At 40.6% G+C, this 16,828-nt stretch overlaps 2 protein-coding genes across 3 annotated transcripts in view; both read left to right on the plus strand.

The window, feature by feature from the left end:
* LOC124147872 (PDF receptor-like) overlaps positions 1-16,828 on the plus strand; it is a 51,145-nt gene that overhangs the window by 30,423 nt on the left and 3,894 nt on the right. The gene's annotated exons all lie outside the window — the stretch shown is intronic.
* LOC124147870 (A disintegrin and metalloproteinase with thrombospondin motifs 18-like) overlaps positions 1-16,828 on the plus strand; it is a 64,494-nt gene that overhangs the window by 13,115 nt on the left and 34,551 nt on the right. The window lies entirely within an intron of this gene.

Genomic DNA, 16,828 nt, shown 5'->3' on the forward strand with positions numbered 1-16,828 from the left:
GATCTGACATATTGATCAATAAACTGTCATTAATGTTCAGTAGCAATTACTCTTGGGATTCAGTGATGTATCTGTATATGTGGGTGTAAGAGCCGGGTTTTCTGAAGTACGTTTGCCATAAGTACAGTGGAATAAGATAAAAACGCAGAAACTATGAAGTATCGTAGTGGTAAAACTTTTCAAGGTTTAAGTCTTTACATGAAACATCGTCGTGTTACATTCACTGGTAAAGATAGCTGAGTAGCAACATCTTCACGCGTATGTCGACCTATGTATATTAATATTCTCTTGTACAGACAGCTTAGTAGCAACATCCCTACGTGTATGTTGACCTAGGTATATTTATATTCTCTTGTACAGACAGCTGAGTAGCAACATCGTCACGTGTATAATGACCTAGGTATATTTATATTCTCTTGTACAGACATCTGAGTAGCAACATCGTCACGTGTATAATGACCTAGGTATATTTATATTCTCTTGTACAGACAGCTGAGTAGCAACATATCTACGTGTATGTCGACCTAGGTATATTTATATTCTCTTGTACAGGCAGCTTAGTAGCAACATCTCTATGTGTATGTTGACCTAGGTATATTTATATTCTCTCGTACAGACATCTGAGTAGCAACATCGTCACGTGAATGTTGACCTATGTATATTTATATTCTCTTGTAAAGACAGCTTGGTAGCAACATCCCGACGTGTATGTTGACCTAGGTATATTTATATTCTCTTGTACAGACAGCTGAGTAGCAACATATCTACGTGTATGTAGACCTAGGTATATTAATATTCTCTTGTACAGACAGCTTAGTAGCAACATATCTACGTGTATGTCGACCTAGGTATATTTATATTCTCTTGTACAGACAGCTTAGTAGCAACATCGTCACGTGTATGTTGACCTAGGTATATTTATATTCTCTTGTACAGACAGCTTAGTAGCAACATATCTACGTGTATGTCGACCTAGGTATATTTATATTCTCTTGTACAGACAGCTTAGTAGCAACATCTCTACGTGTATGTCGACCTAGGTATATTTATATTCTCTTGTACAGACAGCTTAGTAGCAACATATCTACGTGTATGTCGACCTAGGTATATTTTTATTCTCTTGTACAGACAGCTTAGTAGCAACATCCCTACGTGTATGTCGACCTAGGTATATTAATATTCTCTTGTACAGACAGCTTAGTAGTAACATCCCTACGTGTATGTAGACCTAGGTATATCAATATTCTCTTGTACAGACAGCTTAGTAGCAACATCGTCACGTGTAGCTCGACCTAGGTATATTTATATTCTCTTGTACAGACAGCTTAGTAGCAACATCGTCACGTATATGTCGACCTAAGGATATTTTTATTCTCTTGTACAGACAGCTTAGTAGCAATATATCCACGTGTATGTCGACCTATGTATATTAATATTCTCTTGTACAGACAGCTGAGTAGCAACATATCTACATGTATGTCGACCTAGGTATATTAATATTCTCTTCTACAGACAGCTTAGTAGCAACATCCCTTCGTGTATGTCGACCTAGGTATATTTATATTCTCTTGTACAGACAGCTTAGTAGCAACATCGTCACGTGTATGTTGACCTAGGTATATTTATATTCTCTTGTACAGACAGCTGAGTAGCAACATATCTACGTGTATGTCGACCTAGGTATATTTATATTCTCTTGTACAGACAGCTTAGTAGCAACATCTCTACGTGTATGTCGACCTAGGTATATTTATATTCTCTTGTACAGACAGCTTAGTAGCAACATATCTACGTGTATGTCGACCTAGGTATATTAATATTCTCTTGTACAGACAGCTTAGTAGTAACATCCCTACGTGTATGTAGACCTAGGTATATCAATATTCTCTTGTACAGACAGCTTAGTAGCAACATCGTCACGTGTAGCTCGACCTAGATATATTTATATTCTCTTGTACAGACAGCTTAGTAGCAACATCGTCACGTATATGTCGACCTAGGGATATTTATATTCTCTTGTACAGACAGCTTAGTAGCAATATATCTACGTGTATTTCGACCAATGTATATTAATATTCTCTTGTACAGACAGCTTAGTAGCAACATCTTCACCTGTATGTCGACCAAGGTATATATATATTGTTTTGTACAGACAGTTTAGTAGCAACATCCCCACGTGTATGTCGACCTACATGTAGGTATATTCCCTGATAAAGACAACTGAGAAGCATCACCTGTACTTGTGTCGACCTAGGTATATTATCTGATGAAGTCAGCTGTGTAGCAACATCTCTACGAGTATGTCGACCTGGGTATATTCCCAGATAAAGACAGCTGAGTAGCAATATATCTACGTGTATGTCGACCAGGGTATATTCCATGATAAAGGCACTTTGTAGCAACATCTCTACGAGTATGTCGACCTGGGTATATTCCCTGATAAAGGCACCTTGTAGCAACATATCTACGAGTATGTCGACCTGGGTACATTGCCAGATAAAGACAGCTGAGTAGCAATATATCTACGTGTATGTCGACCTGGTATATTCCCTGATAAAGGCACTTTGTAGCAACATATCTACGTGTATGTCGACCTCGGTACATTCCCTGATAAAGATACCTTGTAGCAACATATCTACGTGTATGTCGACCTCGGTACATTCCCTCATAGGTTTCACATTGTCTAATGACGGAGGACATACATTTGTACCGTTTTCCCATTGAGAGATAGAGTTATAAGGAAATTGTATGTATCCCATGAAATGAGGTAAATAAATATATAAATAAATAAAGTTATTTATAATAGATAAAGCTATTTATATGCTTCGACCCCAACTTAACTTCATGAACATTTCTTCAATCCATAAGCGCATAAGGATACACCTAGGTCTGTTAAGATGTGGCACATTTTAATAAGGCATGTGCGTCTGAAGCCAAATACCGCTATGTACTGACGCAAGCGGTATAAGATGTTCCGTCACTTGTACACTGAAATAGCAGTTAATCGCGTCACGAAAGCTATTTTTCAAATGGAAGTATGTGAACAATATTATTTACTATCACCACATGTGAGGTCTGGTTGGGATAGATTTTTTTAAAGAACAGTGCGATAAATCAGGTACATAGCGTCGTGATATGTTTTCTTTTTTAACGTTTAGAATGCGTTGCTCATTGCGCAGATAAACACGAATTCCTTTTCACATATGCTTACACAGAGTGAGTATAGTCTTACGCCGCCTTTAACAATATTCCAGTAATATCACGGCGGGGGACACCAGAAATGGGCTTCGAGCATTATACCCATGTGGGTTGCACAGATTTAAGACAAGTAGGCCATATTATTCATGATCCATCCACCGTCCTCAATGAGGTGTCCTAATACCTTCATAGCTGTCATTTCTATGTGTATGCCCCTGGCTTTCGGGCTATGTAACTATTTCTTCAATAAAGAGGCTGGTCAACAGTGTTGATAGGCATCTGACTCGGATCCACTTCCTTCACCACAACTTGCATTGAGTGACGGATCATCGCCACTGACAGCCTGGTCATGTAACAGCCTGGTCATATAACATTGACAGACAATATTTCACAACTGTGCCGAGCTGTACAGAACTCGATTATAAGAGCTACTTAGTCAAAGATCACAAAAGGTGTTTCATATACTTCACTATTTAAGTGTTTTAGCTATAAATGACATAGTTATATACTAATGGGGTTCTCGACATCTTCATTAATATATGAAAATAATAATAAAAATATGAATACAATTTGCAAAAATGCAAATGATAACAATATTTTTGGACAAATTGTGACTGTATTTTAGTAAACGGCGTTCAACAGGACACAACAAAAATTCATTCCTGTCCAACCTGATCGTGAGCATCCATTCACATAACTTCGGAGTACTTAAACCTGACATGCTAAAAATATCACTGGCAGATTGTGGTAGCCATTTTTCAAGATGGATGCCAAAGCCGCCATTTGCAAAATATGCGATGGCCCTTTAGCTTTAAAAACTATTTTAATATTTAGTCTTGCTGTAAGCAAAGTTTCATGCTTTATAATCAAATGCACCATATATTCACCCATAGTTTTACACTTATCTGCTCCACTATGTGGAAATATAAAATATAACATAAGCTAGTTTCCTGTATTGAATAACGATCTGATCTGTGTAATTTTGAATAACTGTCCTAGTTGCACAGGTAGCATTCTTTTAAAAGCTTATTTCCCTTTTATCACATGAACTGCACGATAATAATAGAACTACTCTGATAAATGGCAAGCTTTCATTTCATGTGACAATGCAGATTTCTATGTAACGTTAATGTTAACGTATTAAAGGAGAATTATAGTCCAGGACAAAGTTCTCCACTCCTTCCAAGTCTCCTTAGTAAGTTTGATAAGTGTAACAGTAATTATCTGAGAACATATTAATCCTTCCTGAAAGCCTGAAATATCTTAAATCCAATCCATTTGAATAAAATCGGTTTCAATCAAATCAGGTAATCAACTGCCGGGCAAAAGAAAGTATACACTTGAAAATTGGATTTGACCGAAAAATTTGTGAGTGAGTGAGTGAGTTGGGTTCAACGCCGCTTTTGACAGTATTCCAGTTATATCACGACGTGTCAGCTTAATGTGGGAGGAAGCCCGAAGTGATGCGGGTCTCAGACGTTTACTACCTCGGTGAAACTCACGAGCATGACCGACAAATTACAGTCGTTATCGAACGTTACAAGGCTAAAAACAGCCGCCGAAACTCAAAACGTAAGGTCCAAAACACAACTATGATACCCGTATCAAATACATCAACATCGAATAACCTTTTCTGTTTGTTCTATTTAAAGCCACCATCAGTCATGGGTGTATATGATGATATTTTTGCCTGGCAGTTTATATTTTGAGGCAAACCAGTGAAGAACAAAACACAAGCGAAACCTTGGAAGTTATGGATGTTAAGTGAAACTTAAATCTGAACGCCCAGAACACCCGGTATCATCATTTTGGGGGGCTGCCCCTCACTAACGTACAGAGACACACATGTAAACAGAAATACGTCTTATGGCATTAGCGTTTACTATTCACCATTATGAGAGAACCTCATATTTGTTGTTTAGAAATGGCGGTTTATCTTTAATAGTTAAGTATGATTTAAAGGCCACACTGAGATAGATTGTGACCTGATCGAGAGGAAAACATCCATGCATTAACCTAGATGCCAAGAAGTAATTTAGTTTGACAAGATAACCGTTTTAATCTTTTAGAAAAGTCAATTCCGTCTTATTCGCTCCCAATTGCTGTTAACTAACGAAGATTAATGCGTGTGCAGCGGTACAAACTAAAAACGAATACACATGACTCGTGTAGGGTGTTTATACATGGTTCCGCCAGAGCAGAATAAATATGTTAAGCTGTATTCATTTTAATCCATGCATTCTGATCGGCTGAATGGGTCAGTTTCTTTTGCAGTCGATTCCCAATGAATATATACAAATATGTTACGCCCACCCAGACTACTTTCACCATAATGGATTGTCGGGAATCCCAATCCAAGTTGTGATAATTCCCCTGCAGCCCCTCTGTAATATCCCAAGGGGGTCAGTGCAGCGATGAAGCGCCATATCACAAACGCATTAACGCGACACATGATGACACATGTCTAATGCTGATTCTTACAAAAGTTTGCACATCGTTTTTTTTTCTATTCATACTTCATTGAACCTGAAATAGCGAGGTGTTGGGAAGTATCACACTGACAGGGTTGTGACTCCTGAAGTCGGGTTATGAAGATTAACTGCAATTACGAGGGGGATGCCAAGCTACATATGTTATCTAATTAGCTCTATGTTTATACAGTACATGTGTAGCATGTGTATCAAGACGAAAATGTATGAGGTCATACAGATAAGCCGTGTGCATCTATTTATCATCTTGTACTGGTTACCCGTTAGGGCCCGGGTTAGAATAGGTTCCGAGTACTCAAATGACACTCGTCAGGGTCGATAACATTAGGCTCTGTTACGCGAAGCGATGTTAGTGCTACGACAATCGTAAGTCCATGTTAAAGTATGGGAGTTCAGAAAGTCGTAAGTTTTCTGGCTCGATGGCCTCAGACATTCTTAATATTCACCATTGATTTGTCCTGCCTAAATATACACTTCAGAGAATTTGGGAATACTCGGTAATAACGAAACATTTCAAAAATCATAAAACAAATTTGTTTCTGGTTATAGTGGAATGATAATAATGAACCAATTGGGGACGTATTACAACCGCTAGTGAAGTACAACAGATGGTGGAGTGACCACCAACGATCTTGAAAGACGACAGGGATAAGATGGGAAATTTCAAAGTTGACGTTTTCGGATCGGTAGTGCGTAATGCCGCCACGATTTGTCAAAACATTCATTTACTCGACTGTGTGTGTGTGTGTCTCCCAAAGGCTATTTGATGGAGTCGGCCCCTCTCTTCTTGCAGCGCTCGTCACGCCGAAGACCCGGGTTCGATTCCCGACATGGGTACAATGTGTGAAGCCCATTTCTGGTGTCCCCCGCGGTGATATTGCTGGAATATTGCTAAAAGCGGCGTAAAACCATATTCACTCACTCACTCTTGCAGCGCCTGGTCAAGTTCAGCCAACGTGGTCGGCGGGCTACGACGTTGGTCTGGACACATAGCTGGTCATGACATTCTATGGATGTTGTGCTGCTGGAGGTGAACATTGACGTGCACATTGAGCACGGGCGTTGTCGTCCTGAAAGACAAAACGTCGACCCACACGCCTTACAAACGGGACAACAAAGGGTATCAGAATGTTGTCCGGATAGTACTGTCCAGTTACCCTTCCATGCATAATATGAATGGGGTTCGTTCAGTCATAGTGATGCCACCCCACACCTGATCCGATTTACGCCAAATCTGCCATGAGCTATCACGCTAACATTGGCTAGACGTTCATTTCGACATCGCCAGACACGAACACGCCTATCAAGGAAGTGGAAAGTGAATCGAGACTCACTCATGTGAAAACATGACAGGTGACCAGCTACAATTACCCCAGTTTCGACGTCTGTTGGCAATATGAGGACTTGTAAGGGCGACACAACACGTGACCGTCGAGCATGGATATGAGCTGCGTGTATCGTCATATCCGTAGCCACTAGCCTCATGAAAGTTTGCAGAAATATGATTCGCCGTTTGAGCTCGATTTCGTTGTGCCTGGTTTCAGATCAATCGATCATGACATCTGGTCTTTGAATTGGGACGCCCTGAATGGGTTTGTTTGTTTCCGTTCTATGTTCTGCTAGTCACAGACTGTGAAGCACTGGCCACCACTCGTTGACTTCTGCCAGTTTCCATCATGTCGTAGACGCCCCGCGCGTTGCAGAGACCGCATCGCTTGTTCAAACACAAACAATGAATCAAATCAAGTAAATCACAAATGTATTATAAGCAGAATCAATACGACTGAGAGAAATAATGGTTCACAGAGATTAATCGAATATGCCCAAATCAGGACTGACACCCTACGCTGGTGCTACTGCGCGAGGCACGACTTTAGGATGTGTTTGAGTGTTCAGATTTACGGACATAAATATCCTTGCATAGGATGTTTGTCGTCAACACTTATCATGTCCCCTATACTAGTGCTTGGTATAAACATATATAGTTCACAACTATTTTTATACTTCTTTTATACGAGTATAATATTTGAACTCGACAACAAAACAAACCGTGTGTTAATGCATGTGGGTGTGAGTGTGTTTGTTTGTGTGTGTGTGTGTGTGTGTGAGAGAGAGAGAGAGAGAGAGAGAGAGAGAGAGAGAGAGAGAGAGAATGTAACGTGTTTACACGTCACGTCCATCTGTCCGTCCATCCATCTTGTATGCTATTAAGTATTCATCAACTGTCTCTCCACATACATGTATTAACAGGAAGGTGTTCGCTCCATTGCTCCAATGTGAAGACTTTGACAATAAGTCTTGAGCGAATTTAAATGAGAATGGTGAGAAAAAACTATGTATCCCTCAAGGGGCCATTGACTGGAACGACTGCAAGGTCATTTACAAAATGAAACAGATGAACAAAAAACCTACTCATTTATGATAAGGAAATATATATCGTTTGAGTTTCTACACATAAACGTTGTTTGATCGTTTAAATCGAGACCAGAGACCAAACTACATTGGACAAAGTGTGTGTTTGTTTGTTGTTTAACGCCGCACTCAGCAATATTCCAGCGGTTGGACAAAGTGATACACACACTCATTAATCATTGTACAGGCAGTAATGATACCAGTTGTCCGAGAATGTTTCTTCACCATATATCTAACCAAAACGTCCAATCCGTTATGTTGAAGTAAAGGTATTCAAACGTGTATCCCTGTCTGTCGAATACAAACAAACACGTCACTAGGTGAAAGCGACGCATTCCCAAGACAGATATACTTAAGAATTATCGTACGCACTATCCTTATTGCACTGTGTTGACATGTGATATAACGGCAAGCTATAACGGGTGGGTTATGCGTTGGGATTAATATCTCATGTAATGTCTTTTGGGTGAAACCGCGTCATCAATAACATGAATAAATACTTTCAGATAGGCGTACTCAAGGTCAATTTCTCTATTGACCAGTATCTGTTCTGGGACTCTTAACTTGCAACGATAATTTGCCCAAACATGGTCAGAACAAGCAGTACTAATCAACAAGGTTTGGTCGAACATGTTGACCTTTACTAATGCAAATATTAACAACAAGGTCAAGAGAAGCCTGTGTTCTTGAAGCACAGAAGTGTGGGTGAAAAGTGGTGACAGATTAGATCTGGAGAAAGGCTATTCCCAAATGCCATTACTGATACCGTGGGAGCTCTACTTCTTTAGCGAGTGGTGTCAGCCGCAATCACCTCGACCATCATCATCTCCATGAACGTGACAAACAGTTCATGTGTATACAGAGGTAGGATATTGCCCTCGCCCTCCCCAAAATGACTGTAGCGTTGTGATTGTCATATATCCCATATGTTATCACAGATATATCGTAGTCATTGTGTTAAGATTGCTTTGTGAAACGCTTTCGTGAAAATATGCAGCAGGCAGTGTGCTGAAAATGACTGTCTGCCTGCCTGCCGTAGCTGTCGATTGTCTATTCTTTGCATGGTAATTATGGCAAAATGTACCTACCATATAAATAACCAAAAGAAAAAAACAAAGACCAATTGACAAATACTGCGAACATATTTAATGAACAATGATCATAGAAAGTTCAAGAGTTTTTAAAAATTAGAAACGAGATTGAGTGTGGTGTCATTTATGACCCATGTTAAATATGTATTTAAGTGTAAACAAATAACAAGTTTCGTTCGTTAAACAGACCAAACCGAAAACGGTTGTATATAGCCCCTGGACAGTTATTTATTTTCAAACTATACCTGGAATGAACAAATATATAAGTGCAATGTCGTTTCAGAGAATAGTACACTACGTTGCTACACTAGTACCGCGTACTTCCGCATGCAATACTGCCTTGATTCTTCTGGCCATAATATAAGGGTAACGCTATTTTTCAGGGCATTATCATTTGCAGAAGCCCGAGGTCTTCTATTAACTGCCCGACGAATAATAGTGATCAAGAGTCACATGAATTTTGAGTCATAAGAATTTGAGTGACGGTGCGGTTTAGTGATAATTCTCTCCATTTTAGTTATAATGACGTATACTGGTTGGGGGGTGTCTTTTGTGAGGGAATGCCAACGTTTCTCAGAGTTCTTAGTCAACTTCTAACAAATGACTATCAAACAAAACTGAAGATCGATTCGTCTGAGAAGAGATCTTTTAGTTAATCCTGCACCTGAAACTGTCAATGTTGCCTTGCCCTAAAGGTACTTCTTTCGTTGTGATTTGTCTTGGAACAAGACATCGGACGCCAAATTGATGTAGTCTACAAGAGATGGTCATGTGACTTTCACGCCTGCCAATTGTTCTGCGTAATCGGCCACGTACTAGGATGTTGAGGGTATCATGCCGGGGGGAGTGTTTTGATCATGAAGGGGGGGGGGGGGGGGGGGGATTTGATCCTTAGATAATTTCAATCAGTCAGTCCCAGGATCAGGTCAATCAACAGTGATTCTATCCAAGGGAAAAAAATCACTCTGGAGTGTAATTTTAGGTGAGTGATTTATTCATACCACATCAGACACTCTTCACTGATATGCCTGTCTTCAGGACTTCTAGTACATTTTGGTCTGCCAGATCTATGATCGTTAACAGTGCCAATTTGTCGTCATTTCTTATACAGCGTGATCAGTCCTGGAACGGAAGCCGAACAATCATTGTACTGGCCATGTAACTTTTTACATTCTTCCGCGACATGCCAGAATCTCTCAAGGTAATTGTTTAGGTTCCTTAAAAAATGTCGGGTGATAAAAAGAGATCTTGGACATCTAAAAAAATAGTGACCTTTTCTGCTCATCACAGGGTATTCTGCAACTAAACAAACAAAAATCAGTCGAGCAAAGAAACAAGAGGTAAAGAACTGGTTATATAATTTATGTTGCTGAAAATAAACAGTGAATGTGATAATAAGCTGTGAATAGTTGCGTGCCGCCGGCGTGCCAGAATTAACATATGATGGACTGTTCGAATGCCGGTTTGACCTTATTATGTTTCTAGGTTTGCCAGCACCATGCCCGTGTTCATAGGTTTCATCAAAGTGGTAAACGTCTAAGACCTGCAGAACTTCGTACCTTTCTGCCATACCAATGATAATCGATTATTCGTTAACATGACTAGTTCTCTCGGTATATGTGGATCAGCATCGATGGTCTATATTTGTCTAATATGTCAAAGTATGTCGGTGTCAAAGTTAGAAATAACCTTGAGTAAATTACCTACATTACGTCAATACTGTAGGTTCGTGTGGCCCAGTTCTCGCGTTAATGAGAGGTTTAGTCAGGCGCATTTACAGCAGCTGTAACAGATTTGTCGATTTGGGGATGTCTCAGACAAACAAAATGCTGGGCACTGCTTTAAGACGCCAGTTGGCTAGACGTTGTGGACAAGTTATGGGTGTTTTTTGTGCCTCAGATGGTAACAAACAACTTTGGTATGAGTTGCTTTGTTTCGAGCACTACACATTTTTACTGTAAATAATGCTACAACATGAATACACGATAAGATAAGATATTAGTTTATTATCCCGAAGGAGATTTTCCGACGAAATGTAAAACTTAAAGTTATTCTGAGCCTAACTACGAAGGACGTATAGTACACTAAATATTTTGCGTGTATAAAGTACAATACATCCATACTATCCGGCTGCATTTGCATCAAATGTTCAAGCAGTCAGCATATTTCTGCAGGCATCAAAGTGACCAAATATTTTCTTTTGATGGAAATACACAGCACTGTCCACCTGAAACTCCAACGCCTATCCTAGCGGACTTGGTGTCAACGTTTGGGGATGATGCTCCTTCCTTTGTCACTGTTTAGATGTTTAGGCAGCGGAGTTCAGGAGGGGAAAGGTAGCCACGAAGGTACTAAAATACATTTGATCCTGGATGACTGACGACTCACCACACGTGACATACCCAGTACAGAAGGCAGCTTCCATCAGAAAGTTGAGAACACTCGGTTGCAGCACAGCTTGTGGCTCTTGATCAGAAAGTTGAGAACACTCGGTTGCAGCACAGCTTGTGGCTCTTGATCAGAAAGTTGAGAACACTCGGTTGCAGCACAGCTTGTGGCTCTTGATCAGAAAGCTCCAGGTTCATCATCTCTTTTGAGACTTTATGTTGTTATGAAGCAGACCCAGCTGATTGTTTGGAGTTTGCAATCATGGATGAGTCTTTGGTTTCGCCACTATCAGCCAGACACTCAACAACAGTCAAAGCAGTGGAAATAGATCTCCTGTTCCGAAGAAGGACAAAGTCTGTTCCACCCGCTGGTAAAGCGATGGTTTCGGTTTTTTAGGACTCGAAAGGATTTCTACTGTTGGACAACATTACGAAAGGTCAGACCATTGTTGTTGTTTGTTGTTTAGCGCCGCATTCAGCAATTTTCCATCTGTATGACGGCGGTCTGGAGCAGACAAAACATGTTTGATATCATAAGCATCGATCTACGCAGTTTGGGAACGATGGCATGCATTAACCAAGTCAGCGAGCCTGATCACCCGTCAGTCGCAACTTACGACAAACATAATAGCCTTTCAGGGCAAGCATGGGTTGCTGAAGACCTATAGTATTCTAACCCGGGTTTTCTCGGGTCGTCAGACCATTGATGACAAATAATGCACCTGTGTGAGTACATCAATGCTAAGCCTCACTAAAGGTGTGTTGTACCACCAGGACAGTGCGCCTGTCCATGAGCCGGTGTGCTTGTGGCTGCAATGAACGACTGTGGCTTTTAACTCCTCAGTATTCACCAATCATTTGTTTGTTGTTTAACGCCGCACTCATTAATATTCCAGCTATATGACGACGGTCTGTATATCATCGGGTCTTGACCAGACAATCCAGTGATTGACATCGTGAGCATCGATCCACGCAATTGGGATCGATGACATGCATCAACAAAGTCAGCGAGCCTGACCACCCGATCCCGTTAGTCGCCTCTTACGAAAAACATAGTCGCCTCAGGCAGTCATTATGAAAATGATTCCGAAGTGTGGACCTCGCAACCTTCTGGTTATATTCAGTAGCTGTGTGAGGTCATGTACAGCATGGCGTCATCATCTGGAGATCTGGTAAGGGTTCTGAAATCTAAGACACATTATTGACGTACACTACGACGTGTCAACAATTGGGACAACTAATATTATTCCGAATTCATTGTAAGTTTCATAATATTTATTAAGGTGTACTTTGCCGGTCGAGCCCTAAATAATCACCCTTCGAATCCAACATGGTAATGAAAATAAATCCCCACGCCTCCCCAAAAATTAGTATATATCAATGCTTTCAAAATTAATTGATCAATGACAAAAGACAGCAAGCGGTACATAAATGATAGGGATCTCAAAGTCGATGCCCGCCCATGAAGATCCGGGTAAGATTTGGTCTTCAGCAATCCATGCTTGCCTTAAGAGTCGACTTTGCTTGCCTTAAGAGGCGACTTCGCTTGTCGTAAGATATGACTAACGGGATCGGGAGGTCAGGCTAGCTGACTTGATTAAAGCATGTCATCGTATCTCAATAGCGTAAATCGCTGTTCATAATGTCAATCACTGGATTTTCATGTCCAGACTCGATAATTAACAGACCGCTGTCATAATAGTTGGAAACACATTGAACATATATGTTGCGTTCTCGGAACTGAACATATTACCTTACGCAGTGAAGGTAATAGTAGCTAGACAATCACATTTTGTCACATGCAAGGGTTCACAGGCCCGTGAAAATCCGGGTTAGAATAGGTTTTCAGCAACCCATGCTTGCCGTAAAAGGCGACTATGCTTGTAGTAAAAAGCGACTAACGGTATCGGGTGGTCAGGCTCGGTGACTTGGTTGATGCATGTCATCGGTCCCAATTGCGTGGATCGATGCTCATGTTGTCAATCACTGGATTGTCTGGTCCAGACTCGATTATTTACAGACCGCCGTCATATAGCTGGAATATTGCTGAGTGCGGCGTTAAGCAACAAACCAAACCAAATCATATTTGTGTTTCTCTGATTTCCATGTAAGTCGAGATTGGAAGGACGTCCTACGCTCTTCTACTTCCTCCAGCGGTTCACACAGCAATGCCTCTCATCCAGAAACAGGGCGATACCTTTGTTCATAGCGAGACATAGCGCACTTCTCACATGACGTCATATCACAACTAATTTCTAAATCGGCTAAGATTGAAATACTTTTCACAGATAGATACATATAAGGTTTGAGTTTCTTTACGTAAGTGTTTGTGTGTTGCTATCGAGGCACTATGAATGATGCGATAGTCAACTCGTCATGTTTGTATCGATAGTTCGGTGGTTCCATACCCTGGTTACGTCCTTCCAAAAGACGTTAAAAGATGGTACTTGCTGTTACCCTGCCTGGCGGTTTGGAGTTAGTATTGGAGTGGTAGTTGGAGCTTGCAGTGGGATATCCATGTTAAACTTTCTAAAGCACTATAAAACCGGTCTGGTACAAGCAGCCACACACACATGCACGTAGCTATATATGTGAAGTAATCGTAAAACCCAGTTCATCTCTTCTCACCTCACCCCTTATTTGAATATCTGTCACATGACAAGTAGATTGTTCCTTCAACACATCTTATCAAAACGTCAAAGACTTAAGGGAATTCAATTGTTTTGTCAAAAAGGTGAAAACTAAATGATAGCGACACATTTACGTGATTGTTATATATAAGAATCGTGATTGTATCATCATATATATTTTACCATGATGACATAAGCTATGGCGACATGTTTAGGACGGGGAATACGAGTTGCGAATTATGGTACATTGTATGTCACGTGATGTGTCTTTGGTAAAACGGTGATATAAGTGATGTGGTGCAACACTAAGAAAACTTCCAAATACAGATCTTCATTGTAATATTCTTCCTAAATCTGCCGACCCGGGTTAGATTCGAGTTAGAATAGATCTTCAGCAAACAATGCTTGCTGTAAAAGACGATCATGCTTGTCGTAAAAGGCGGCTAACGGGATCGGGTGGTCAGGCTCGCTGACTTGGTTGATGCATGTCATCGATCCAAATTGCGTGCTCATGATGTCAATCACTGGATTGTCTGGTCCAGATTCGGTTATTCACAGACCGCAGTCATATAGTTAGAATATGACGGCGGTCTGTAAATAATCGAGTGCGGCGTTAAACAACAAACGAACCAACCAACCTTAATCTGCCGCAACATGCAATGTTAACGGCCCATCGAGGCCAAGACAATCAGTTATACTAATCACGAGGCTTGGTCGAACATGGCGTGTTTTGGAAAGGGGCAACAGGTGAGATCATGAGAAAGGCTATTCCCAAATGTCATTATGATATTGTGGGAGCTATACTGCTTGAACGGGTGTTGCCAGTCGCAATCACATCTATCATCAACATCTCGTGACAAACAGATCATGTATATAACAGAGGAAGGCAATTGCCCTGATCCCCGATTTTAGAACTGCGATTGTCGTATATCCCATGCTTTAGCATAGACTTAAGTAAGTCGTAGAAACACAAAGAAGCACGCACTGATAATCACCCTTCATTGCGTGCAGAATGAGGTGAAATGGGGTTTAACCTCGCGTCCAAGATTATTACAATTACACAGCGACATGGTAAAGATTGCCGTCCATGTCTATTCTTTACTAAGTAACAAGAAATGAATATCACATGAATCACCAAAAGTTCCATCCGCAAATATCGTAAAGAAACAGATATTGATTAATCAGGGACATTATTGGAGTAACTTTGCAAGTCAAAAAGACGTTTGTGTCATACAATAGAGCTATCGATACGTCAGAGACACCCTTTGTTATAGAAAAGGCTCGGCAACGGAAGACACACCAACTCTGAAAAGAAATATGTAAAGTGATAGGAGATCGTAGATGTGATGGTCGAAAGAACTAACATGCCCACCTAATGTGACTATCATTTGCATGGTTGCAGCGTATATTTAATTTAATCAACATCAAGGCTGGGTATGAGATTTGATTAGTTTCCGGATGCAATGACATTTTGCCGACAGCCCAGTGCACAATTCCTACATATCTGATTGGTTCCACAACTGGCATTCTTTGAACGGGAAGAGTCCAGTTAGTATCACATTATATCGACTCTATGAGAAAAAATATTACCATCATACAAGGTATGCTTTGCAGTGCAAATGTTTCAAGACAATATCTTCCTCATAGAGGCAGACCAAGAGTAACTACGTCCAATGAAGACCGGTACTTGTGTACTTTGCATCTCCGGATTTGATTCCTGACTGTGACGTCATCAGCTACGAATGCATTAGGGCATATGATTAGTCGACAGAAAAGGAATTAGGGCTTACAGGCCTTACAGAGAACAGTTATTAACAGCGCAACATCGTTGCAGAGATTGAGATGAGTCTTGACTGTATGTCGTTGGCAACGACGTGACTGGCAGAGGGTCGTCTTCACTAATGAAAGCCGGGTCTGTCTGTTCAGAGCTGAGTGAAAGACAGCTTGTTTACCGCCAAAGGGGAGAACGAACGGCGGCATGCTGCGTTTAGGCGGTCGTGCCGTATGGTAGTAGGGGGAGAGAACTCCACTGGTTATTGTTAACGGACATTAGCCAGCGCTGCTTTACATGGAGGACATTCGTCGTCCGAATATCCTACCACTGCTACAACAGCTGTGCCACGAAGTGTCCTTTATCAGTATGACAACGCCAGACCCCATATAGCCTGAGTCGTACATAGGGTGGTCACACTAGCTATTAATGTGACGTGTTTTTTTAACTTGAGCGATTTTAGATGTGTGTGCCCTTTGTCCATTACGTTGAAAATTTGTTTTTGGTACCCCAACTCAATTCGAGCAACTGTCATGCCAATATAAAATGCTGTATCACTGTCATTTTAAATGTTGATTTTGTTTAGATTTGAATCTTTTCAATACATTTTACTTTATGCATCTATGTTTTGTGTTTTTTAAACTAGAGTTTAACTATGGTAAAGTGTCTTTAACAGTTGAATCAATTTTGAACGATGAAGTAAAGACAATCCTCTTTCCAGAGCGCCAAGATACACTATAATACAACATACTCTACAATTGTTTTAAGGAAATACGTAAACCAGTTCATTTCAACTTTCACATTACGATTGCAATACGTGGCACGATGTGAAACAACATTCCAAGAAAAT

This window comes from Haliotis rufescens, unplaced genomic scaffold (assembly GCF_023055435.1).
Source record: "Haliotis rufescens isolate VD_foot unplaced genomic scaffold, xgHalRufe1.0.p SCAF_1, whole genome shotgun sequence".
In the NCBI taxonomy this organism is placed as follows: domain Eukaryota; kingdom Metazoa; phylum Mollusca; class Gastropoda; order Lepetellida; family Haliotidae; genus Haliotis; species Haliotis rufescens.